Here is a 26,192-nt window from a genome sequence, read left to right on the forward strand (position 1 = left end):
GTTTTACAAGCAAAAATTACAGGAATTGATGTTGTTCAGTTTATACTCTTGAGGAATAAGAAAACCCTATGGAGAAATATAACAGAAGTACTCAAACACAGAAAAGGATGTGGCAATGGGAGGAGGCAATCTATTCTCCAAGTCCATGGTGGGTGCGATAAAAATGGATGCAAAATGAACCAAGGACAGTCCAGGTGAGACACCAAGAAGCCATCTCTTGTGGTAAGGAATAATGAAGCAATAGGACTGGACTGTCTGGGAGGCTGCAGAAGCTCTGTCCCTGGAGAGCTCTAAGAACAGGCTGGACATCTCCCAGGAGTGGCACTGGGAAAGCTGAGCCTGCCCTGAGTCAGAAGAATAACTTTGATTCTCTTTTGAGATCCCTTCCAGCTCAATTTGTCTATGCTTCTGTAAGCAGCAGAGTGGGTTGGGAAAAGGAAAGAAAGGGAAGAAAGGAAGAAATTGAATAGTAAAGGCATTTAGAGAAGGAGAAGCAGGCCAAAGACTAGAAAATGAGATACATTATATGAGTCTAAGCAGCTTTTGTTTACTGCTGGAGAGACAACTGAACAAGAATACTCCCTCATGCCACACGCAACCACAGTTGCAGCCAGCAAGCCTATTCCAGTGCGGGATATGGAGCCCAGAGCTATCCATCATCCTCTTCGTTGCCCTCCAGCTTTATACCAAAAGTTTCATCTGCCTGTACAGTACAGGGATACCCTGAGAATCTCTGTCATCCTTCATCTGAAATGTGTCACTGTGTCCCGAAGTCACCCTTCCTAGGCCCTGAGCTGGTCTCCTAGCAAGCTGTGAGCAAACTCCCCAGAGAATGTCATTGGAGTCTCCAGCTATAACACACAGAGAAAGTAAAGACACAATTTGGGACCTACAGAAAGTGAGTTTAGGTTCCAGTTCTGCCACCTGTCACTTGCAGCACCATAGAATCATTTAGGTTGGAAAAGACCTTTAAGATCGTCAAGTCCAACCTCAAACCTAACACTGCCAAGTCCACCACTAAACCATGTCCCTAAGTGTCACATCTACACACATGTCTTTTAAATACCTCCAGGGATGGTGACTCAACCGCTTCCCTGGGCAGCCTGTTCCAATGCTTGACAACCCTTTTGGTGAAGAAATTTTTCCAAATATCCAATCTAATCCTCCCCTGGTGCAACTTGAGGCCATAACTATGCTGTAACCGCTCTGCACTCTAGGTCCCCATCGGGAACCTGGGCACAATATTTCTCGGTGTGAATAGGTGATGTGAGCCCAAACTCACAAACCTCTGGAAATGCCTTTGGGACTCCTGGAGTGAAAGGCCTCTGTAAATGCTCCAGGAGCACGTTTTGCACATCAAGATGCTGCCACCTAATGGCAAGAGAGGACGAGCAGCACCTGGGTAAATCGCCGACTGCCATTTGCAAGCTTGCAGAAGCCTGGGTTTTCTTTGCAGATGTAGATGCCTTGAATTTAGCCTAACTCTGCCAGAAATCCTCTTCACTCTCTCCCCCATGCTGCACCTTCTAGTGGGCACACGGATCCCTGAATACCATCCTCCCCACACTGTTATTTACTAGTCACACAGTAAGTCATCGTTATTGCCTCCAACTCTGTCCCTTCCACGCATCCCAGCCAGTAAAACTTCCCCTGCCGTGTCACATACACATTAAATATCCATCCCTGTGATCCACGCATGATCGATCTCCCAGTCCCACATTACAGTCATGATTAACCTTCTCCCACTACGTCACATATTCAATACACCTCCTTTGCCTCCTTCACTCAGACAAAATGAATCTCCTTAGTATTGTCAATAATAATTTTCTTTATATCCTGCATAACAACATGAGGCAACCTGACAGAGCACTCAGGCAATAATTCAATCTTAGCTTCCCGCCGACGTTCATTAAACTGAATATAACTTCACCAGAGCTGCCACTGAATTATACCCTCATATCCTTGTGGGAATTGTATATTATTCCCCGGGGAATAGCAGCAATGCAGCTGAAGATGAAATAATTCGTTTTAAAAACCCCAGGATTGTATCTGATAGCACATTATTTCTTCATCTCATTACTCATTTTGCATATTAGTAATTAGCAGAGGTTATTTCCTCCATTCCCCCCACCTTTTTGTTTCATTTCATGTCTGATAACATTAATCCATGGGAGATAAGATGCTGCAAGATTTTAATACAGCTGAAATGACTAAGATCTTCACTAGAGGCAGGCAAACACTGCCTGCCCAAAATTCAAATTCATTTTGGCAAAACCCCAAAATCATTCCTCAACACTCCCCCTGTATTTTGGCCTCTGTCCCTTCCCCTAGAGAACGAGCCTCCTCTGGCCCTGCTGTGCAGCTGGATGGTGCGAAGCTCAGGTGGTCTCTGTGCTGACACTGTGGTGCTGCTCCGACTGCTGCATCTCTGGCCCCAATTTCCCTTGCTTGCTTTTGGAGAGAGTCTTATGATTCACCCAACCCTAACAATAAGCACAAGATTTTTCCCAGTCCACAGTGGTTTCTTGTGGGGGCTTTGGAAGCTATTCTGTGCTGCTGCCGTGCCGGGGATGGGGAGAGTTTGCGATGTGCCACAGAGGCTGTACCGGTACACAATTAAAAAAAAAAAAATTTAAAAAAATCCAAAGAAATGCAACTGAAGTTGTCTTATGCCTTGTGCCACTTCCTGTAGTCTCCCTGGCCTTGGAGGAGTTTCCTTTAGCCAGCACACGTGACCCCATTTCCTACAACAGGACTATGTTGCCTTCAGCAAGATGGCCACCGGTCACAAAGCAACTAGGAACCACTCTCTAACATGCAGGCATCAGCCTCGATCACAGAACTGTTTCCCAATCTCCTCGAGAGCTAATGGGGCTAAAGAGCCCGTCGGTGGCTCTGCCGGGCAGTGAACAGCAACCACCAGGCTCAGCCTTTCACTTCTTTTTCACGGGCTGTCTGTTCCTGTGGTGTTTGGGGATGGAGCCCAAACATTCCCCCCATGTCACTCTCCCGCTCCTGCACACGTTGCCTGCTGTTAAACCTTATCCTGCTGAATACCATGTGTTTGATATTAATTACATGTCCAAGCCCCATGAAAGTCATTGAAATTTAATGAGATGCAGGGATGGAACCACTGAGCCAATGGCATTCATTAAGCGTTGCCATGGAGATCAGTTTGCCAGGCTTGACCCACATTAAGTGCCACTGGTCACCTCCCAAACAGACAAAAACATGAAATTAAAAAAAAAATTGGAGCCAATTCCTGAGGGGTCTGAGCACTATGGGCTCTGACGACCCTCAGTCAGTGCAGCTGGGGCTCAGCAGAGTTCAGCGCATGGCCCATGGCTCTGTCAGGGAATCGGGCTCTAACAGAAGTCAGGAGGTACTCCTGAGTGGCATCTGCAGAAGGGAGGAAAAAACCCACAAACTCACTGACACAAAGAAGCCAGGGAGTTCTTTATACTTCCCTTCCACCCCTACAAGTGGTGCAGTTGAACAGGGCTGTCACCTGAAACACATTTTGTGCTCTGTTTCCAAAATGATGCTGTTTCTAGCAAATATTGGTATGGTGGCTCTGAGTCCAGGGAGATGGGGTGAGAGAGCGAGAGGTGGCGGGGGGGGGGGGGGAGAGGTTGTAACTCAGCATGGAAATACTAAGATGGAGAAATTTTAAAAGAGAAAGCTTCAGTGAGATCCAAGGATGCTCTGCGATATGGGACCTGCACAGGGGTTGGGGAAAGCTAATGTTACTTCCTGGCTCAGCCAGAGTCTCTGCACAGCCTTGGCCAAATCACTTACTTGCTATCTCCCCCATTCTCCCTCTGCAAAATCAAGGTCACAACATGTCCTTCTTCCTACCCTTGTCTACTGAGATAGAAACCAAATCAAAGCAGAAAGTGTCCTGCCTGTGTGCTTTTCTTGTGCTTAGTGAAAGGGGCAGCCTGACCTCAGACAGCTCTTTGTAGTCTCTCAGTATAAATAATAATAACAAACCAGAATTAATTAACCAGCTCACCAATCTGTCTACTTTCAAGCCCACCAGTAATCTGTAAGAATCAGACTAAGATACAGCTGCAGGAGTAGCTGGGTGGTGGTGGGGCAGCAGGGGAAGGCAGCAGAAGGCCAGCTGTGCAGTGGTGCACACACAGCTCTGACACTCAGACAGTGTCTTTATGTCCCAAGTAAATCCGGTGCCATTACAGAGCAGCCCCTTACACAGAGCTTGCTGCAGGTGATACAGTACAGCAGCAGCAGAGCCGCCTCCGATTCCCAAACATCTTTTAATATTTTATTTTTCAACCTTAGTCCAAGCACTTACATACCAGCAAACACACACAACTGTCACATCCCAAGTTCTAAAAGGGAACCTACAAGAACATGGTAGTTTAAGCCAGGCTTCTCTGAAATGAAAAATACCCTCACCACAAAGGCGAAAATGTAAGTTACAATTTATAAGGCAACTAACCCCTAAGCGCAGAGGCCATCCTTTGAAGCACAACCCAAAAAAACAGAGAGAAATTGCAACAAACTTATCTGAGTACATCTGGTTCACCTAACCCATCTGCAGCCCTGGGAAAGAACCCCATTGCCAAAAATGGCTGAAACCTTATCCTTACAGCCTACGGGGGTTCAGATAATTATATCTGACATGAAAACTTGTAGCACATACAAAAAAACTGGAGGGGGAAGAAAAGGTCAACTGTATAAAGATGCAATCACTGTGGAAGGGGCCAAGTTACAGCATGGTGAGCTGTTTAAACAGCCAAGATAAATAAGATACAATTAGGGTTACATTGGCTCACCCTTTTGAGATCCCATATGTGGGTGTATGAACCTTAAAAAAAAAAAAAAGGGCCAAGTTATCAGGACTGGCTGCTTATTTAACTTGGCCCATTTCAAGGCTCAGCCTGTTCTAACTTCATCCCATATTTGCAGCAAACATCCCATTTCCAATATTTTTGTACTTGTCAAGCGCTTTCTGATCACATCTCTCTTCTTTTTATTGTTTTCATTAAAAAGAGAAAAGTGCTGAGAAAGGGAAGCGAATCTGAACCCAGGGCCTCCTACACCAAAGTCAGCAAACCTTATCCCTTTGTGCCAGCCAGCCTAGGGTCTTTGGTCAAAAATGAAAGCACAAGAATTTCCAGCGTGTTTAATTACCAACCACAGGGAGCCTGGTACAGCCCCACAAATGGAATAACAACAGATTGAAGCTGGCAAAGGAAAATCAACTGAAAATATTTTGTGGAAGGGCCACAGAGTTGAAGCCCACTTCTGGAAGGATGCAGAATTTCATGGGAACACGATGTTGGCATTCAAAGCCTGGCTCCTGCAGAGCTCCTCAGACTCACACGTTGGGATCAGCATTACCCAGCCTCTGCAGAGGTTCAGAGACAAATCAAGTATTTTTAAATAGCTGCCACACTGAAAGGGGCTTGTGTGCAGCAGTAAGGTTAATACAGAACACTTGTTATAGCTCTGTCCTTTTCAATGCACTTTATAAACAGTTAGAAACTCTAGTTATGTATTAACATAGTTGTTACCAATCACGGTATTTGAGATGCCTCCTGCTACCTTAGTATTTATTACCAATGCCACCACTGAAACAGACAGGACACTGACTCCATCGCCTACTTTAGCCCCTATATGCCACTCCACCGGTGCATTAGGAACAATTTCTGCAAATCTTTGAAGTGCTTTCATTCATGTATGAAAGAGTACCTGGTTACATGACGGCGGGAGGACCATGGTGACAACCATTTAGGGCACAGATCACAGAGCAGGAGGGAGGCCATAGCAATACAATGCAAATGTGTGAGCTATACCCTAGCCACAGGGAGCAGAGGAAATAATCAGTGGTGCAAATCTTTTGTTCAGCATCTCGTATTTAACAAGTCTGTTAATGTTGTGCACATAGCAATGGGATGAGATTTCCTTCCGACGTGCACACAGTAAGTCTGCCATGAGCAGCCCCAAAACAACTTTAGCAACATGCTACTGTGGACCCCAGGAGGGTATGTAACACCACAGGTGTTCTCATTTTGGTAACTCAAATCCACTGAATTGCTCAAGTTCCAACAGCTCTCCAACACTTTCATACACAACAGAACAGACAAACTCATTGGAAAATGTATTCAAGAGTAGTTCATCTTACTGCAGCACAAAGAGCTATGGGATGTGAACCCAGACAACTTCACAGTGTGGCTGGTGATGAATAAAGCAGCAGAGTCAGCTAACCTGCAGTTTTGCAGTGCCGGCTATCTACAACAGGCCAAGGAGGATGCTAAGACAAAAAAAAGCCATTAATTCTGCAGCAAAGACATACTGTAAAAGGCAGACTGATATGTATGAAGCACTGTATGCAGAATCACACCATGAATGCGCTGGCCCTGTCACTGTCACAGCAGTGCTCTGCAGAACAGCACAGCCCCTCTGCTGGCTGTCAGTTTGGCAAGCACCTGCAAATATTACCACCAGAATTGGAGCCCCAGAACATTGCTTGGTTGTCCATGCAGCGTTCCAAATCATTGAAACTGGGTGAAAGTACCGCTAAATGAACATTTTGTTCATTGCACACTGTCTTTCAGCAGGGTTCATTAATTTATAAAGTTATCTATGTTTTATGGAAGAGCAGATCGGCCTCTTTCTCTAGCATTCACTGTCACCTGTTCCACTCTGTGGAGTCTTGCTCCTTTATCAGATTTGTGTCTCTGCACCTGATTTCAAGAAGCTGCCTGGTGACTAGGTAAGAGCTTTGCCCTGCCTGTAAAAATGTGTTGTTTTAACACACAGTGGCTTTCCTTCTGGGTGAAGGGCAAAATTCTCATCCCCTGTGCACCAAAGCAACCCCCAGAAGACAAATGGGAGTTTGCTCTCAGTAAAGCATGGATAGTAAAGACAGACAGGCTGGGAAAGGCTCATGGAGCATTTCAGAAAAAAAGCGTGACTAAGGCACTAGCTGTCAAACTCTCTGTGCCAAGCTCTAAGAGGCCTCAGCCTGGGACTAGAGCTAAATATGTACATCTGCTGAACTCCTCTGTACCTGGCATGTCTTCCTGGCCCACAGGCACGCTGCCTTACTGCAGCACAGGGCCAAACACCGTCCACCTCCCTTGAGCTGGGGGCACCTGCTCACCCAGTTCATCCCACAGCCCAGCAGGACAGAAGTGCCCATGAGTTTTTAATGGCAGTGCCAGGTTCAAGTGTTCCCTGTTACAACAGGTACTGCCCATTGATCTGGGGGAAGACAAGCTGAGATAAAGGAGCTGAAAAGGTCTGAGCCAGAGAGCAGTGTACAATGAAGCACCCCAGGCTGCTGGAGGCCCTCCAGGGCCATCTGGCCCTAACTGCAGCACCAGCCTCCCCCTCCCTCCCACCACACACTCCCCCCCCTCGTTCTCTGGCAAAAAGGCTGGCTCCTTCCAGTTGTGGGGAGGGGCAATTGCCATATGGGCTTGTGGCTGGGAGACTGGACGAACACCCAATATGGCAGACTGATGAAGGTGGAGATAAAGCCAAGCGTGCCGGGGAAAAACATATATCCTCCCCACCTCCTTGCCTCCTCTGCCAGATATTTAGGAACCAACATCTCTGCCCTGTTTCATTAAACAGAGAAGACCTACCCTATTGTCAGCTGTCCCTGCTCCATGCCAGACAGGCATTTTTCTTCTGTTATGCTCCCCCCTCCTGCCCAGCACTCCCCAGAGTCACCAGCACAGGGATGCAGCTCAGACCAACCAGAACAGAAGTACCCAGAGGAGGAACCCAGCCATGCAGCCCCTCTTCCCCTCTCCATTCATCACTGTCAAGCTGCAATAATTGAACATTTGCATCCCCAATTTCACACAGCCATCCCCCCAACTCCCTGCAAATTAGCAGTCCACCTATATTTACAGACCAACATGTCTGCTAGATCTCTGCTTGTGGTGAAGGCTGCAGAGGGAGGGGGGAGGGAAAGGGGAGCAGAAGAATGTGATGTTTCTGTCCTGCTGGTGCCTGACAAAAAGTTCTGACCCTGAGGCTGCCAGCAATACTGGGCTTCATTCTTTATGTTCCTCCATCCCATCCCACAGTGTAACACATCCAAGTGGTGCTACTGCTGTTGTTGGGAGTTTGTTCTGTTTGTTTGCATCGCTTACACTTTTATCTCCTTCCCCTGTGAGCCCTCATGGAGGTGTCTCCATTTAGTATGCAGGCCTGGTTGGCCAGTTGCCATAGCAATCCATTGCAGTCCTCATAATATTGCAGGAAGCAAGATCAAAAAAGCAGGATTGTAATAAAGAAAAAAAAAAAGGAAAGAAGAAGGAGGAAAGGCATCTCTCCCACTCCTCTTCTGCCCCACCACACACACAGGCACTTTGCAAGACCACATCGTTTTAGGACTGGAGTGAAAGATGAACACAGTTTCAACAGCCACACTGCCAAAAAGCCAGATACCCACAGGGAAGAAAACAGGCATCACTCATTTAGAAGTGCGGCAGTGTGCTCAGCGTGGACGCAGCCTCCATTCCCTAGAACACTTTATACATCACCACTTCTTCCTCTGCTAAATTATGTACTATTTGCCTGAAGACAAGGCTTTACCTAGCACCCCCTTATCCACACAGAGACACAACTCCTTTGCTCTAAGGACAGCTAATGTCTAAACAGTATGTTTATTCATATTGTCCACCTCTGCTCAAGAAGAAGCAGCTCACAAGCTGGAGTTTGCAAAGGCTGATGTTGGCCCTCAGTGACTGGAGGCCAAGCGAAACAATCTTCTCCCTTTATTTCACTACAGCAATCTCATTTGCTATTTTTCCTGGATGTGCTTGCGATGCCCGTTCGAATTAAGTCTATACTGCTGTACAAATAAGAAGTAACCCAGCCCTTTACACAGTGGCCTCCCAGATATATCAGCCAAATCGCTATCATGTACAGCTAAGTCCCAGACAAAAAAGCCTTTGCTACGAGGGAGTTCAGCATAGGAATGTAACAAACACACACCAAAACATCCGATTTGACAACAGTTCCAAAACAAAGATTAGCATGCCTGGCCTTGGGGATGCTGCAGCTGATGCTTATGTCAGCAGAAAAGCTGTGTCAGTGCCTTTTGGTGACTGCTCTGACATGTGCTGCTAACCACACGCATACTATGATTTGTGAGGTTATGAGGTACCTAAATGAAAGGAGAATACAGCCAGTGCTACCTGAAAAACAGACCTGGGCTCATCACCAAGACCAGGCTCTCAGCCCTGCCCCCCCGAGCCCAGAGCCTTCACCCATGTCTTCCTTCACCTATCTTTCTCCTCCATTTTGAACATTGTGATTTACCTGCAAAAAATATTAAAAGGATTTTTTTTTTTTATTTCACATTGTATGAGCAGCTTTAGGAAGCAAGTGGAGGAAGACTCCATCCCCAGTGGAGAGCACGTGGCTAACGGGTAGATTTAATTTATATGAAGCACACCGCTCTCTCGTAAGCCCTGCTTGGCATATTAAACTGGTGTCTTACATCTCCTTCCAGTGCCAGAAATATTCATTTCCCACATCACAAAGACCCATCCATGAATAATAATATTAATAATTAAGCGCCTGACTCTAGGGCTATACTTTGAGCATCATAACACTCTAATCATTTGCTTATCCCATGATAATTACACTCCTCCATCCTATTTCTATGCTCTGCCTTATTAGTTAACCATTTATTTGCTAGGGTGTTTCTTGAGACTCCACCCAAGTTTTCAGACCCCAAGTCTCACCTTTCTAGCAAACTGATGAGGTATGTGCTCCGGATTCAAAATTATTTCTTTTAAAAATGAAAGCTATTTGTGCCACCATGAAAAGCAAGGAAAAAAAAAATCTAATAACTGCTACTACTTTTTAACCGCAGCATAGAAATAGCACTTTGGACTCCTTCCTTGGAGTCTAAGCAGCAGCATTCCCAAAGAGAGCAGTCCCAAGGTTCTGTGACAACCGTCATTCTCGCCAGGCTCACAAAGAGGGGTGGGTCAGCAATACAGGGCAGTATGGATGTCCCAGCAACCTGTGTTACTACAGAAAGAGCCACACTCATTTCAGTTCCTTCCCAAACTGAGGAGAAGTAACCAAAGCAGTGGGAAGGGAGGAGGATGAATCTCTGCCACATAGAGCCAGGCAGATAATTCCAGGTAAGCTTGCTCAGCACTAGTGAGGAACTAGAAGCAATACAGCTGGGTTAATATGGCATTCTGCCTGGACTAATTAGGTTTTCTGAGAAGCATGGTCTATCTTGCACAGGCTTACCTGAAAAGGCCATTTTGTAAAGGGGTTGCTTAGTTCAGTGTTGGTTTTTTCAAGCCCATTCCTATAAAAATTATGGTCCCAGTTCTGCCATCCTTCCCATGCCATGTATAAGTATATTAGCTACCGCACCGATTTCAACCAAACATACAGTTACATACAACTCAGGACAAGAAAAGGCTTACTGACTGCTTTCACACACACTCCTTTGCTGTGGTACTTACCTTCCATGTTTTCCCCACCAAAGCCTGCAACTGCAGCACAGAAATCCAAGAGTCTCAACCATCTCCTTATTCATCTCCAATTCCTGCAAAGCCCAGCCACAAATCTGCCCCATGGAGAAAGTAGTCTCTGGACAGGCAAAGACTCCTCCTTACATTTAATCTCACAGCACACTAAGGCATCATTTCTGAAGGAGCTTCAGAAAGAGAGAAGGTTCATTAAAAGCAAGTGGATAGCAGTCTGCAAGGCCATCAGTAAGAAGAGAACAACAGCAGAGAAGCCAGAACAAAATGGGCAATAATAATGAGTACTTCAAAAGCAGAATATATCAAAAAGTTTAGCGTCAGCAAAGAGGGCTTAAGAAAATAACATGAAAGCAGCAAGACCACAAAAAAAGTTCTGATAAGACAAAAAGGCTGGTGTGTCAAGAAAGATCTCTAATGTTGGAAAAAACTACTTTTGTAATTGTTTCCAGCTCCACACAACAAACAAAAAACACAAACCCTGGCTCTTATGGCTGAATTAAATCAGAGATTGGTGGTATGGCTTGTTTCTTTTGTCTGTTAAATAAAGTACCAAAAGAAACCTGTTTCTTGCTGATGTTCTCCCAAACCCAGGGAGTAAGAACGCATCCAAAGATGATGGGATTCTACACGCTTACTTGGGTAGAACTTTAATTTATCAAAGAGTTACTAGTTACATATGGATGAAGACAAGTCAGATCCTGCAAACTCCAGTGATATAAATAACATCTTCTGCAAAGCCTATTGAAATCAAGAACAGCTGAAAAGACTGGACGCCAATGCAGAATGATGTATTTGAAGAGACCATGCTTTGGCCAGCAATGAAACAAAGCGACAGAGGGAAGAAAAACTGATTTTTCAAGAAGACATGAAAATAAGAGAGGCAAGTTTTATAAAACCGTGACCTATCAGACTCCAGCACTGACACTAACAGACAAGTATCAGAGCAACTTCTAATCAGATTTCAGTGCCTTGAGGTACTGACATACACAGAGCTACCTCCCAGAAATTATTAACCCTGTTCATTGGTGTCATGTAGAGCACATTAGGTTTTATGAAGGAAGCAAATGCCCATACAGCTTGTGGTTCCCCACATCTCTAAAAGCAAGTCACACAACACAACTGCTCCTGTCTGGAGCTTTGCCTGGGGCTCACTCTGCACTAGAAAGCTGCACCGCTTTGTTATACCAAGATACCTACAAACCTCCCCAGCCAAGCAGACCTTGTCTTAAAGGCATTCTATGCAGATTTCACTATTCCTATAGGGAAAATGGGACAGCCACCTCTCGCAGCACTGCCCAGAGCACAGTGATATGCAGAGGCATGTTAACCTTTTTTCCTCCTTTGCAACACCACCATGCTGCCCCTCCCCTCTTCTTTTTAGTCAAACAGCTGCACACTAAATGCCTGGAAGGACCTCGCAGGGGCTGCTGTTTCACACAGAAGCAAAACACCACCCATCAGCTGCAGCAAGCCAGAGCCCAGAGGCAGCAGCCGAGCGGGTGCTCACTGGAGGCAGCTGATGGCTGAATCTTTCCTTCCTGCAAGGCAATCCCTCCTGGCTCCTCCTGAGTTCAGACAGTATCTTCATCTCCTCTTGCTTGGCTTGGAATATGGCCTCCTAATAACCTATATGTCACTATACCTGCCTGTGACTTTTTACCACTGCAAGCACACCAGCAAAAGTTATACTGCCTAACCACAACTAGTTAAATTATTAAAATTTCAAGTCAAGCCTAAGTCAAACTATTTAAAAAAAATACCAAGCAAAACCAACCCACCACCCCCCAAACCAGAAATAGATACTTCAAATCATTGCTTTAACAGAGTAACACAGCCTTATCTGATGGTTCATGCAAACATACTAACCCCAGAACACTTGCAATACTTCCTGGAATACTTTACTTATCTGGAATATTTGCTAACAATTTGCCACAACTGTTGACTTTGAGTGTTCTTTGTTGCAGTTCATTATCTGTCTACTGTGACTAATTGTCTAGATCATGTTTCTGGATTTGCTGCTTGACTAGACACCTCCCAGAATCAAAATCAGCCTTCATAATAGCTATTGACTATTTCAACATGAGTACTTGTATATGTCCATAGTTAATGTAAGTATCTACAAGAGTCTGCTTTTCCCAACATCTCTATGAACTAAACTATGTTGGTCAGAGTAACCAGGGGAAGCCAAGAGAGGAAGTCAGAGATATCACGGGGATGATATTTTGATAATTCATATCAGATTCTGCAGTGAAACTGGGATGGGGCAATGAAAATCATCAACTATCCATCAGTGGCTTTTCTCAGCAGCCATTCAGCTCTATCTGGCACAGGACAGTCCCCCCAGTAGTTATCTCGGGCTTCTTGTCTCATTTAAGCTGTGCACTAAAACAATGTTTTACATTTTAAACACAAAACAAAGTATATACATTTGCATAAATGATACACAAGCAAACCTGCCCCATTGCATCCAGGAGAAGGCAAACTTGAACTAACAAGACCAGCACCTGACAGCCATAAGGACCTGAGGCTAAAACCCAACTGTTGCTTTATACTTTTAATTGCCTGGTAATATGCATTCATTGCATCAGTCTGCTGTCTTGCTGTGCACGCAAGACTGCAAGAGCTTCAGGGCAGAGGCCATAATTTTTTTTATGTTTATACAGTGCCTACAACAACAATACAGTAGCAACTGGAAATCAAATAATTAAGTTGTTATAGTAATAATGACAGAGCTGAGAAGCAGTGATTCTGGCTGTGTCAAAGCTGCAGAAATCCATTTAACACTCACACAGCTCTTCTAACCTTCCTGGCCTATTACAGAACCTAGCTCTTGAGGGCAGAAAATTGGGAGATAAACTAATGCACCGAGGACTATCAGTCCTAGTATGTCAGTACACAGCTGCTAGTCAAGGTGATATGATGGGGACAGTCAACAAAGCAAATGAGCCCGACTGCTTCAAAATGCCTACTCTGAATGCTGTGGGTTAAATCCCTCTAACCTACAGAGAGCAGAATTGAGTACAAGAAAGATGAATGGGATTTCTTTTCATGAATGGGGAAACTGGTAACAATAACCTCTCAGACCTGCAAGCTAAGTCAGCCTTGGCACACTCATCACTGCCATTGCACAACACAACAGCTTTCCTCTCAATGAAGCTAAAGCCTCAACACTTCCTTTGGAGGCTGCTTCTACTCAGGCAGTTAATTAAAATCAACAGCACAGGGCTCCATGTAGCTGTCTTCCAGAAACCAGAGCGTAAACACAGTCAGTTTTCAGACCAAAAAGATGAATGGTCAGTGAGGCAAATTCAGCCACATGTTCAACTCTGACTCTTCACTACCGGTGCATCAACTCCATTAATAAAAGATCCTTCAGTCTAAGTTACCACAAGACTGTGACTCCATTGCTTCCAGCGGGACACAGGCCAGAGAGGACAGATCCTGTAATCTATCTATTGGTAATTTTTAAGCAGAGCACAGTCCAAATTCATAGGTAATGCAGAGATGAGAGGAAAGAGTAAGAGCTTATTTTTGTTGTTTCTATTAGATAATATTGTCAATAAAAGTAGCCATATATTGTCCAGTATGCTAGAAATTCTTTGAACATTTATGTTTACTCTTATTTAAGCACCAACTGCTATTAACTGAGAGTGTAATCAGTTCATGACAGGCGCAACAGGTGGGTGGAACAGAAGAAGGAAACAAGGCAATGAATAAAATGAGAACATTTTGCATTCTAAGCAGTTACCACATTTCTCTACACCCCAAGAGTGAAGGTACCCTTTCTGCAGTGTTTATCTGTGGGACCTGTTCATTGTTTGTATGACAACACCTACAGCCACGTTAGAGAACCACCTGCTGCAATGCTTGGCACTGCAAGAGATTTGGACTCATACCCAGACAGGATATGGTGTTTTAAAACAAACCAGATAGGGCACCAAATACTGATCACATTTGCATCTGGCCTAAAGACTCCAGCCAAAGACTAAAGCACTACCTACCTTGTTAGATGTCACACTAACATGCTATAGTCCTTGGCTCTGAAATCTTAAAATTTCACCAGACAAGTAGGGAACGAGGCATGCAGTTGAGGAGCTAACGACAATAGAACAGACCAGAAACAGGACTGGGAAAGAGCTCAAGCCTCTTCTATACTAGCTCAGGGTTTCACCAAGACACCACACTGTCACTGCTTTATCCACATTTTGCCTTGCAGAGAACAAGGGCAAGACTGTACTGTCACTGCTTGCCTGCACTCTCTTCTCCAACCAGTCCAGCCTGTGTTTTGTCAATGAGTGCCTCTAGCAAATGGGAAAAGGGAGCAAGTCCTCCCATGTATGAAGCACCAGGAAAAAATAAGTATCAATTATCAGGTTTGTGACTGTCGTTTCAATAGCTGGTCACCTATGTGAGGACCAAGTTCCTAAGAAGAATCAGCAGCTGATGCAACCCTGAAACCCAAAGAACAAAAGATCACAAGGTTCAAAGAAAGACCCTGTCCTGAAGGGGTCAGATACAGGACCCAGTAGCCATCCAGTTAAACTCTGGCACATGCATTATTTATGGCATCATTAGTAAGTCAATGGCTGCTGGCCACCCTGGCCTACCCACAGTGCAAACAGCCCCAAAGCACAATGCAGCCAGACACATACAACCCATGTGCAGAAGTGGCTCTGGGCAGGTGACAAGACCCTGGACCCAGGTTTAGCAGGGGGCTTTGCTCTTTCCTCTGTGAGCCCCAGCCTCCCACGCAGCCACTCACACTGCCAGTGATGGCGTCCGCTTCCAAGGCCAAGAGAGGCACTAATCCCTGGCTCCTTCCACTCAGGGAGGCAAAGCACGTAGCAGAGCTGCAGGGCAACAGTGGGCACAGGTTGCTTCCCCTTGCAAGGAGAAATCTCTGTCCCACACCCCTACCATGAGCCTCCCTGCAACATCTGCTGTGCAAGGCAACTGCAAGGTCAGGTGGGAGGTGTGAAAACAAAATTGCTGTTCTTCCTTGGAGGAACAAGCATCAAAATCCTGCAGCCTGCCAGTGTGGCTGCAGGTGAAGCTGCCTTACCGCTGCCACTCAGAGCTGTTTTAGCAGCTGTGAATTTAACAAGAGTAGTATTAAAATAACTACACTTATTTATAAAAGCAGGCAGGCTAAGTGACATTTCTATCACAGAGCACACACTACCAGGAGATTCCCTGACGCTGCAGCAAACCAATGTAATCTGCATTATGATGCACTATTCTCTCTGCAGCACGTACAAGACAGCTGTGCTCTACTGGTATAACAGCAGGGTTTGATTCTCCTCCCCCTAGAGCTGGGGGAAGTTTTGTTACAGGCTTTGGCGGTATGAGATCAAGTGCTAAATCCATGAGTAACCACTAATATTACTTGCATTCACTTGCCTGTTCATCTTGTATAATCGGTGTTATATATCTTGTGCATCATGCTGTCTCTGCAACATCCTGCAGCACACTGTTCTTCCTCACAGCGCAGTCTAAAATGAGGGCATTCTCTTTGGAGGATGTTGCATAAAACTGCATTATAACATAATTTCCATTTTACACTGTATGGCTGATATTTTCAGACACTTAAATATGGGACCACTGAAGTCAATGAAAGGCTCACATTACAGTTATTTAGACTCCTTCAAAAATCTCAGCAACGTATTGGAATCTCTTCTATCGATTCCTCTCCTACCCATTACAAAGACTGCTGCTGTACAGTATTGTATGTATTAACAAACATAACAAAACAATGAGGTCAGATGCCCTTAATCACACCAGTTTAAATCCAGAGTTACTTTGATAAAATCAATTGGATTATTGATATTTACAACGGTATACAGGGAGCAGAATTTGACCCCTAATCTCTATCACATGGGTTCCTGCCCTGCAGCAAACTGGAGGTCCTAGTAATGTGTTCAGATGCCATCAGTGTAATCTGCAGCAACTGCTCTGCATCTAGCAAATTAGTATAACAAACACTGAGCAGTAAAAACAATTAATGCTTATATCCAAGGCATGCAGTCTCCTCTATAGCAATAAAACATGCACAGAACCTCTGCAGTATATTGCACAAACTAGCAGTACATGTCAACAGAAGCCTCAAACTCAAGATACCCTCCGTGCAGTCTACCACCAGCTTTATTCTGCCTGACTCTCAACATTCACTGGGCCCAATTCTGCCCTTCTCATCTAAGGTATGAGTGTGATGGTATGCTCACTTCTCCCTAGCCGGACAATCAGAGTCGTTCTGGAATAAACTGGTACCCACAGCTGCAGAATCAGATCTGCTGATATGAACGGAAGTTGTGGAACCCATTCTTCTACTTTTTGTGCCCCTTTCTAGTAATGTTATGTACTGAGTTTTCTGAAATGTTCCTTGAATGTACATAGGTCTCATCTGTACCAAAACACTTTTTTTTTTTTTTACAATTACTATAGATTGTGAAAGATAATGCTTTCTTGCCTTTTTCCACATAAAATAATTTATCAAAAACTCTAGTCTTTTTTTCACTATGACTTAAGAGGGAAAAAATGGTAAATCGAAGCCATAAAGAAAAAAAAAAAGTACATTCTAATAAAGACACTAAGCTCTACCCTAGATGCCTGTGGATTCTGACTGTGCCCATACCAGTATAAAGATGGCAGCAGCACGTGTTCAATTAGAACATACTTTAAAGCTATTCTATGCCGCGGTCAAAAGGCATGCATGGTGTAAATCATAATCCCAAAGACTGACACTAAAATTGCCTTAGATGTCTCACAACTGGATATAGCTTAGTTTTTACATATTAATTTAGCTGAAAAAGCCCTGCTTTTCTAGTATTCAGACTGCAAGCAAGGTGCAGGGAGGATGACTTTTATGCAGGTAGGTGGGCTCTTTTTCCATCTTGGACCACTGCTGAGTTAAAGGTTTATAAACCACAGCAAGCTTGCCGCTATCACTATTAGAAAATGATGCCATCTTAAAATAGCACAAAGGCAGGTCTCAAAGAAAATAGCATAGTTTCCTTCCATATACTCGCCTGTGTATGTGCCATTCTCACATTACACAGATGGACAGAACACTACTATTATAGCATTGCTGTATCTACAGATACAAACCCTGTACCTAAATGCTGATACTACTTGGCTACAGTGCCTCCATTGTAACTGTCTCTTTTTCAGCCCTTGCTCATCATAAATTAATTACTTCCTAAAGGAGAATATGTTCATTTAGCTTGTATGCAAGAGATCTGTGCTTTGAAAGAAATCCTTCTACAAGAGATTTAGGTGCTGGGGAAGGCTGCTCTGGGCCAGTGCAGATTTGTTGCGCTGACTATTGGAGAAGAAAAGCTTCCAGATACTCAAGTACTTATCACAAAACACGACAAATTAACATCAACATTCAAACAAGTTCAGAAAAATAATTTCCCCTTCAAGCACGCTCGGCTTTCCTTCCCATTCCAAATTCAACACAGGCGAGTGCCAGGTGGGACGGCCGCAGGCAGGCAGCCAACACAGCGCAGGCTCCACCCGCGTGAACAGCAGCACCTTCACCCCGCTTCGGAGTGACTGAAATTCTCTTCAGCAGCTCAGGATTTCATGCACTCTGGGATTTCAGTGCTTCATAAACTGTAATTTTTTTTGCTTGTTTTCCTTTCTGTTAAACAATCCCTTGCATGTAAATGTGGGGAGATTCACAGCAGGCAAGTTACAGAACAACCTGCCCAGGGGGAAAGCTCCTTCTTAGTGGCCACAAGTCAGAGGTTTATGCCTTAACATACAGGTTTCTCGTAGCTTTACCATTTTATTTCACTTTATCCTTTTTAATTCAACTGTTGAGGATCTTGGCATTTAGAGACAATGAGGGGGTCTCAAAATCATGAATACAGATTCAGCATTCAATTAATTTCCACAGGGAGTTCGATGCCCAGCTTGTTCTTTCTGCCTTGGAAAATTCTCCTCTTTAGTTCTTTGGATCCTGCTGAACTCCTGGCCCGGTGCTACCTTTTAGCAAGATGTTCTGCAGCATGTGACAGAACATTTTCTTTAGCCATCTTAAAAATGTTGCCTTTCAAAGTTATCCAACGTCTCTTTCCTCTTCTACTGTAAAATGCAGAAAGGGGAGTTCCTTACCATCATCATACTAGTCCTCATTTCACATGCTTCTAGAATAACTCTCCATTATTACCCCCCTCTCCAACCTAAATAATCTCTCATTTTATGTGGAAGCTGCCTCACATTTCTAAGAATAATCACTTCTCCCTGAACACTTTCTATTTTTATAATGCTTTTGTGAACACAGAATGACTGAGAATGGACCCAGAGCCACAGGTGAAAGCTGGAGAGGAAATGTCCGGATCTTAACCAGCAGCAGCTCTGGCTACTGAGGCCGCTGACAGTCTAGATCAACCTTTTCCAGGTTGCAGATCCTAAAAATTTCTCAGTGGCTGTCCTAGGCTTTGTATAGCAAATCTAAGCACACTGACAACAGGCTCACTTTCCTTCAGCGCTCTTAGAAGAGCCTCCGGGAGCCTCCAGCCTGCAGATTATAAATCACTAAATCAATTGCCTTAAAAAGAGGTGCAAGTTTCTCATTCAGCTCAACAAGGTGTTAACACTACAGTGCAGCAACCGCAAGATGCGTGTCAGCACTCCTAACCAGCCTGACAGAATGATGACCAACAGAAACATCAGACAATTTTGCAATTGTACAAGGATTTGGGGAATATAGCTGGTGTCAACATCTGTATTTTTCAGGCTGGCCTCTGACATTGGAGTCCTAATTCAGAGCAAGGAGTTTAGTGAAATTCTGTTTCTCTTCCTACGGCCCTGATTAGCATTACTAGATGTACTTTTTTATGCAAATGCATGACATTTGAAGGTAAAAACTCTGATCTATATAACAATTACATACACTTTTTAAAAAAAGGTTTTTAAAGACCTAGAATTATGAGATAAAAGAGGGATCATATAACTATTATAGCTGATGTCCTACATAAGTTAAAATGGGTATTGTAGCTAAGATAAGAAAAGGTTTGTCTTTCAAAGTTCTGATTCAGCAAGATGCTTAAGCATGTAAGTCATTTTAAACATATAAATAAAGCTGGTTGAGAAATATCAGTTGCTTTGCTGAAGAAAATTCTGGCGGAGTTTCTCATTTCCATTAAAATATTTTATTTCACTAACCATAAACCAGATCTTTAAAAAAAGCATTTTCAAAACTAAAAAGTTTCTTCCTCAAAACCTAAATTCCTATTTTCATTTTTCGCTTCAAAAGGGAAGAGACAGAGCGGAAAGTTTCAGTGAATAAAAATTCAGCGCAAAAATCTATTTTCCCATTTGTTCCCTGCAAGCTCTTCTGTGAGTGCGAAGTTTAACTATGCTTAAATGTTCTGCTGAAACAAAGGCTAGACAGGGTTTCCTCAGATACGCATGTTAGGGCTGGTCCCTGTAGTCTCTGCTCTGACACTGTAAGCTGGCTACCCGTCTGCAGTGCAGCAACCCCAAGGCACTCGGTGATTGCTGAATGCTGCAGCCCAGCCCCTGCGCTGGGTCCCAGCTGCTGTTCACCTCCAATTCATTTGTGCCTGACCTAACCCACGCTGCGGCGCAGGGGCTTGCTCTCTTCACTGGTGAGTGCCGTGAGCTAATATCCCATGTTAGATGTCACACAGATGAATAGGAGGCAGGCAAGGGGAGCACGCTAGGCCCCAGCCCAGCCGTGAGTAACTTACATTTGCCTAGAAGAATGGGTAAATCCATGGGCAAATCATCAAGTAGTATATTAGCAAGAAGAGAACGGTGATGAGATGTGCTAAAGGAAACGGACAGTGTGACCCACGTCGCTCCCATCGGCCCTGATGAGCCTCTCTCTCTTTACCGGGTCACCACAACCGGGGCGCCAGGCATTCACAGAGCTTTCAGGCTGGAAAGGGTTCGGCCGGTCGCTCGTCTTCCCTTCCTGGATTCACACCTACCAGGTTGCTTGGCTTTGCTTTGAACTCAAACAGGGAATTGGGCAATCCCCTCCTCAAGAAGCAGCTAGGGAAGGAATATGAAAAATGTACACAAAATTAATCCAGGCCAGTGACAACCTGAGGATGGGGGGGAGGGAGAAGGATTTATTCATTTTCATGACAATAGCCACAGAGAAAAGAAATGGTCTCCTGCCTCTCCCCAGGGACTTGAATTGAATTCCCAGGGCTGCCAATCAGATCAAGAATTTAACAGCATTTATTCTGTGGGGAGGCTATCTGGAGCCAGCACGTCAGCATCTGGATGATGCCCTGAGCCTGCACATGCAGAGCAGCCAGAATCATGAATCTGCCTGGCTGGCCATGCAATGAGAGATTCTGGACACATGCACACAGAAGTGGTTTCTCTCATTTATGGCAACATAAAGCTGGAGAGTCAGGGAAGGCTGTATTATTTCACTAAAACTCAAATGGTAGGACACAAGCTTCAGACCAGAAATCACTGGCATTTGGACAATACAGTGTTGCTGTAGGCCCCACTCCCACAAACCAGGATCTTGACTCAGACTCAATGACTGGCAATGGACTGGTTTAAGTGGTTCCCATTTGGAACAGTGGTTTTGCACCAATGCAGGCAGGGAAAGAGACCCAGCATGTTACAAGGCTGGCGTTATTTCTGGGATGGTTTGCAAAGAGTTAAATTGCAGCTTATGTGACTTTTAGCCCACTGCTTGCAAAATTAATTCACGTTTCAGGCTGCAGAGAACGTGAACCATTCAGAGTGCCAGGGGGATGATAAGCTCTTAGAGTCAATTACTGCACAGATGTGTCCCAGTTCGGTTGCCACTTATTTTAGTAATAATTCCACATATATATTTCTATATATTTAGCCTATACAGGTTAGTTGCAGAGAAGTCGGTAATGTACAATAGTTTTCTCCTAAATATCCCTGAGTAAGTATATTTATTACTACAAAGTTTGCACAGCTGTTTCTACAGAAACAAACAGGACCATATGGATATTTCTGTCACTAGCAGTTCAATCTTTCCCTCGCTCCAGTTTCATTTCTTCCACTGTTGTTAAATGCTCAGTGAGAAAAAAATCACAGTGCAAAGAATGCCAACTCCCCTTTTGTTCTTTCCTGGAGCATTTCTAGCAGTGACATTTTCAGATGTTGCTTAAAGCATGGCACAGCTAATGCAAGACACCATATTCTACTGAAAATCCTGGAAAGGTTTCCTGCCCGTAAGAGACTGTTCCCAATTTCCTCAGAAACTGGAGAGCCAAAGGAAAGGATCTCCCACTGCAGACACAAGAACTAGCCTCAGACTGCAAAGCGTTCCAGCAGGATTTCAGGAGACAATTAACTATCAAGAACTGGCAAGTACAGCACACAGTGAATTACACAGACGTATCGCAAAGGTATCATTGGCATTGCCCCATCTTTCCAGTGCACCATCACTGAACGAGAATATAAGAAAACTTCATATTCCATCTGATGCAGGAAAATTTTCAGCTACTACCAAGGACTCCAACGCAGCAGTACTAATGATGACGATGGATGCCATAACTTATTATGTTGCATATTTCCCTATATTAAGCTCAAATTATTTTGATAACATCTATAAATGGGTGCATGCCATCCACTGGAAATTCCTCATCTTTCTTTTTTAAGGCAAGAATGTTTCTGTATAGAAATAAGACTTGGGGGTGGGGGGGAGGAAGGTTTCATTGAGAGCACCACGGAAAAGGTTATGCAAATAACTGCGAGAAAGGCAGGCTGTATTTTAGTGCAACTTACAGACTGATCCAAACTGAGAACTCTATATTATTGTTATTCACCCATTTAAGGTCTTATTTTCACTTCAGTTTCCATAGAAACCTGTTGTCCTAAATCTGCAGCACTTATAGCCTTTTAGTGTCATGGGTTCTTTCTTTACAGCTCTAATTACACCATCATCCACAAGGGGAAATGGCTGGGATGCTTTTCCCACCACAGAAACATTCAGGAAGTGCTGCTCTGTAGACAGAGGGAATATAAAACCTAATCATAAACCTTCAGACATCGTCCTTTTTGGACAATTCCCCTATGTCACAGCTGTATGTTTTATTGTTTGGGTTTTGAACATGGGCCATGGCAGAAATAAGGATGGAATTTGCAGAGAAAAAAAAGAATTATAAGATTTGGGTTAGCTTTTGCCTTTCCTCTGTCTTTTCTGGTCTATGGTAAAGAATAATTAAATATGACTAAAGAAACTGGAAAACACTTCTAAATTAACTACTCTGGTGTCACATGGATATTAAATACATAAGCTTGAACAAGGCTGTCAAGGCATATGGTCCAGAAAGACCTCCCACCGCCAAAGGAATGAAGCTCATGTGCCCTTTTATTCATTTAATTCAGCTCTCAGGTCTGCATATAATTTTCTTCTCAGCATATGAGGGGTTAAGGTTCCCACCTATGCATTCCAGATAGACTCAGTAAGACTTTTTCAGTGTGCTAATACAAAACACACAGAGACCTTTGTCTTCGTACATGCTGGTAAAATGCCTGTTGTGCTATGCAGATTATTATTGTTATTATTATTTCTGGCGCTGTCACTTCTAGCTATGGTGCTTCAAAGCAATGATATTAAAAACATAAAGGCAGGCAGCCCTTTGGAAATGAGGAATTGCAACAGCAACGTCAAGAACTTTTTATAGCACCCCTTATTGAAACATCTGGAGGAAGTATCATCTAATGGTTAGTGAAGACAGCTAAAAAGCCAGGACTCCTACGTTCTGTTTCTAGGTCTGTCACTGCCACTGACTTCAGATAACCTTGGGCAAGCACCTTAAAAGTTATATAAAAGTGGTACCTACCCTAGTTTGCTTCTTTATGACAGGTAAAGAAGTCCTCTAAGATTTGCTGAAACTTTCCTTCATAAGCAATAACAAAAGATGTGCCTACATACAGTTTTCTGCTATCCCTCCAGTGGTACAAAGGTGTTTAAGGACACAGCCAGTCATCACCCAGAACCAGCACTTACTTCCCCCAGCTGCTCGCTTACTCCTCCCATTTCTTCTGTCCTTACAGAGGTTGTGTTTCCACCCATTTGCCAAAGGAACACTTCTTATGAGCACTCCCTAATTTTCTTCAGGCAGAGCCAACAGGTTTGCTGTGGCCAACAATTGAAACTGCTTAAGACAGACACTGAACTTTGCCTGGGGCTCTTCCGGTGATCAGTGTAGAGAGTGACATCAGTTGGTGACTGTAGCATCTTTTACTAGCACAGCTGAATCTGGAAGACAATGTTTGCCTCTAATCTAACTGTGATGCAAGTGAAGTGTTTTCTTTAGGGGAAAAGAATAATGTTAATGAATTAACATCTGCATTTATTAATACACCCTCATATCTGCATAATTTTATGTAGCCTAGAGGCTGTCCCAGTGCTTTTGACAAAGAACCCTACTCCTTACCAATATGATTTATGCAGATATGGAAGTGGCGTACAGACCAAGTTTTGAAGCTTGCTATTCCCCTGTTTTCCTGGTAGACACATGCCTCCTTGCTCCACTCCCAAGAATGCTTAAATTAAGCTCAATTGGACATCCCACAGACAAGCTTTCTCATGGATTAGTCCATGATGATTGATATAGTGAGACACAAAGCAGTTAAAGTATTACCAGGTACTTCTAGTAAATTTGACAAAGGAGATGATGAGGAAGAAGAAGAAGATTTGCTGTTCTCTTAGTCTTAAATCAGATTTGAAACTGGAAGAATATTTAAACCGAATTCTGCCCTTTAACTAACCTTAAAAACCCAAGCCCTCTCCCGCTCTTTGCAAACCCTAAAAAGTCTTGGTAAACCTCAGTAATAGTGTCTCCAACATGTAGATTACTGTGCAGATACAGAACTTCCGCCATGGTCTTTCCAACAAGGTCTTCTGATATTATTTACTCTGCATAAAGCATATCTGATAAAATTAAAATCAGAGGCCCATAAAACCAGAATCTTTCTAGTGGAATCTTATCTAGGAGCAGTTTGGACTGCTCTGCCAAACAGCACCACACAAGTCCAGAGGACACCATGAGCGATAGCTGGAGGACTGAAGCTATTCTTTCTTTTTTTGTATTTAGGAGGTGCTCCATGCTCTGAGCGTGCCTGCTTCAAGTGAGAGGTGTGCCTTATTAGAAGAGGAGAAAAAAGACGACCTGTGGCTTTCCTGACATCAAAAATAATAGTGTCATGTATGGGGCAACTGCAGTGTTGTTTAATGCCTCCATAATGATCAGAAAAATACCTGGATATCCAAATCTACTTCACCTGGCATTTCAACTAAAATGATTTAAAAAAAAAAAAAAAAAAAAGTTGTTGAGACAATGATAATCCAGAGGTGGCAGGTGGAGAAGACACAGAACACAACACTGTCTTCTTGCTACATTCACAACACAGTGTGGTCCTCACACCTTACAGTCTCCCTATCACCACACAGATCTCAAGCCAAAACAGCAGGAACACAAAAATCATGACATCCTGACCATACACACGCTCCTGAGAGCAAATGTAGCAAAAGAAACATCATGAATGTTTATTTGGCTATGGGAATCACTCTTTTTGTCATTGCTGTGCTCTTGCCATAATTTCTGTGAATAATGAAGCTTCAAAGATGCTTTCCATAATTGTCTGCATCAGCAGAAAGCCACTTACCCAAGTCTTTACAGAAACAGAACAACAAAACTAATCCCAGCAAAATCTGCACCATAACTATTTTCATGGTTAGGGAATGTAAAACATTAGTCATTTAACCACAAACAGTGACCACAGTTACGAAGTGCAGGCAGCTGTTTAAAAGACAGCCTATGACAACCCAAAAAGCTCATTCCCCACCCTTCAAAATGGCACAGAAATCCAACAACTTCTGAATAGTAAGCAAATTCAAGAAGAAAATTCCATAAAGAGTAGGCCTACAATTGTCAGGTAAATTTCTGTTCGTTTGGTATCCTACATCCTGACACTCTCCAGAAGCGAGAGGCTGCCATGATTTACCAATATTTCCTGAACACAGTGTGCTTCCAAGCCAAACCAGAGGTCATGCTAACGCCACCAGCTAAGGCTTTTAATCCCCAAGAGCCGTGTGCAGTCTGATACAACTGTGCCCTCATCAAACTGTTACCTGTTCCAAGTGTTTGCAGATGTTTTCCAGCTGTGTCAGAGGCTGCCATTATGACTTTGTTGTTAACGACACTTGAAAGGTTTCCTTTAAAAATAGTTCAGGCCCACTTAAGCTACAAGTATTGGGGGTGAGGTAGAATGCAGGCTCAGCGTTCACAGCCTGCTCTGCCAGCTGTCGCCATGCAAAACAAGAGCAGCTCTCACATGCGATGAGCAGGATGTGGGAGCAAAATCACTGCTTGGGCACTGGCAGCCTTTGCAAAGCTATTTCCAAACTACGCCTTGGGAGAAAAAGAAGTCACCAAATTACTTGTTTCCAACTAGCATATGCTTCAACATTGAAGCAGCCTGTGCCATGGGGTACATGCGGGTGTGTTATACAGGGACATGGCACTGGCTGGGAACTACTCAGGAACAAAAGGAGAAAACATGCATGTTCTCCGTGTTGGGAGAAGCAGGAATGTGGCAGTAACTGTTCATGCAGGAGAGGTTATACACAAACCAGCCACTACAGAAACAGCCATTAGCTCATCCTGTAGGGAAAGGAAGGGGCAGGGGGAACCCCTTGTT

General features: G+C 43.9%; 1 long non-coding RNA gene across 1 annotated transcript in view; it reads right to left on the reverse strand.

Moving 5' to 3' along the window:
• The window catches only part of LOC138687471 (uncharacterized), a 190,136-nt gene extending 179,407 nt beyond the window's left edge, over positions 1-10,729 (reverse strand). Inside the window, exon 1 of the long non-coding RNA XR_011326662.1 lies at positions 10,485-10,729. This is a non-coding gene — a long non-coding RNA (uncharacterized lncRNA). The remainder of the gene's footprint in view (positions 1-10,484) is intronic.
• Positions 10,730-26,192: the final 15,463 nt, after the last annotated feature.

This window comes from Haliaeetus albicilla, chromosome 10, assembly GCF_947461875.1.
Source record: "Haliaeetus albicilla chromosome 10, bHalAlb1.1, whole genome shotgun sequence".
NCBI classification, from domain to species: domain Eukaryota; kingdom Metazoa; phylum Chordata; class Aves; order Accipitriformes; family Accipitridae; genus Haliaeetus; species Haliaeetus albicilla.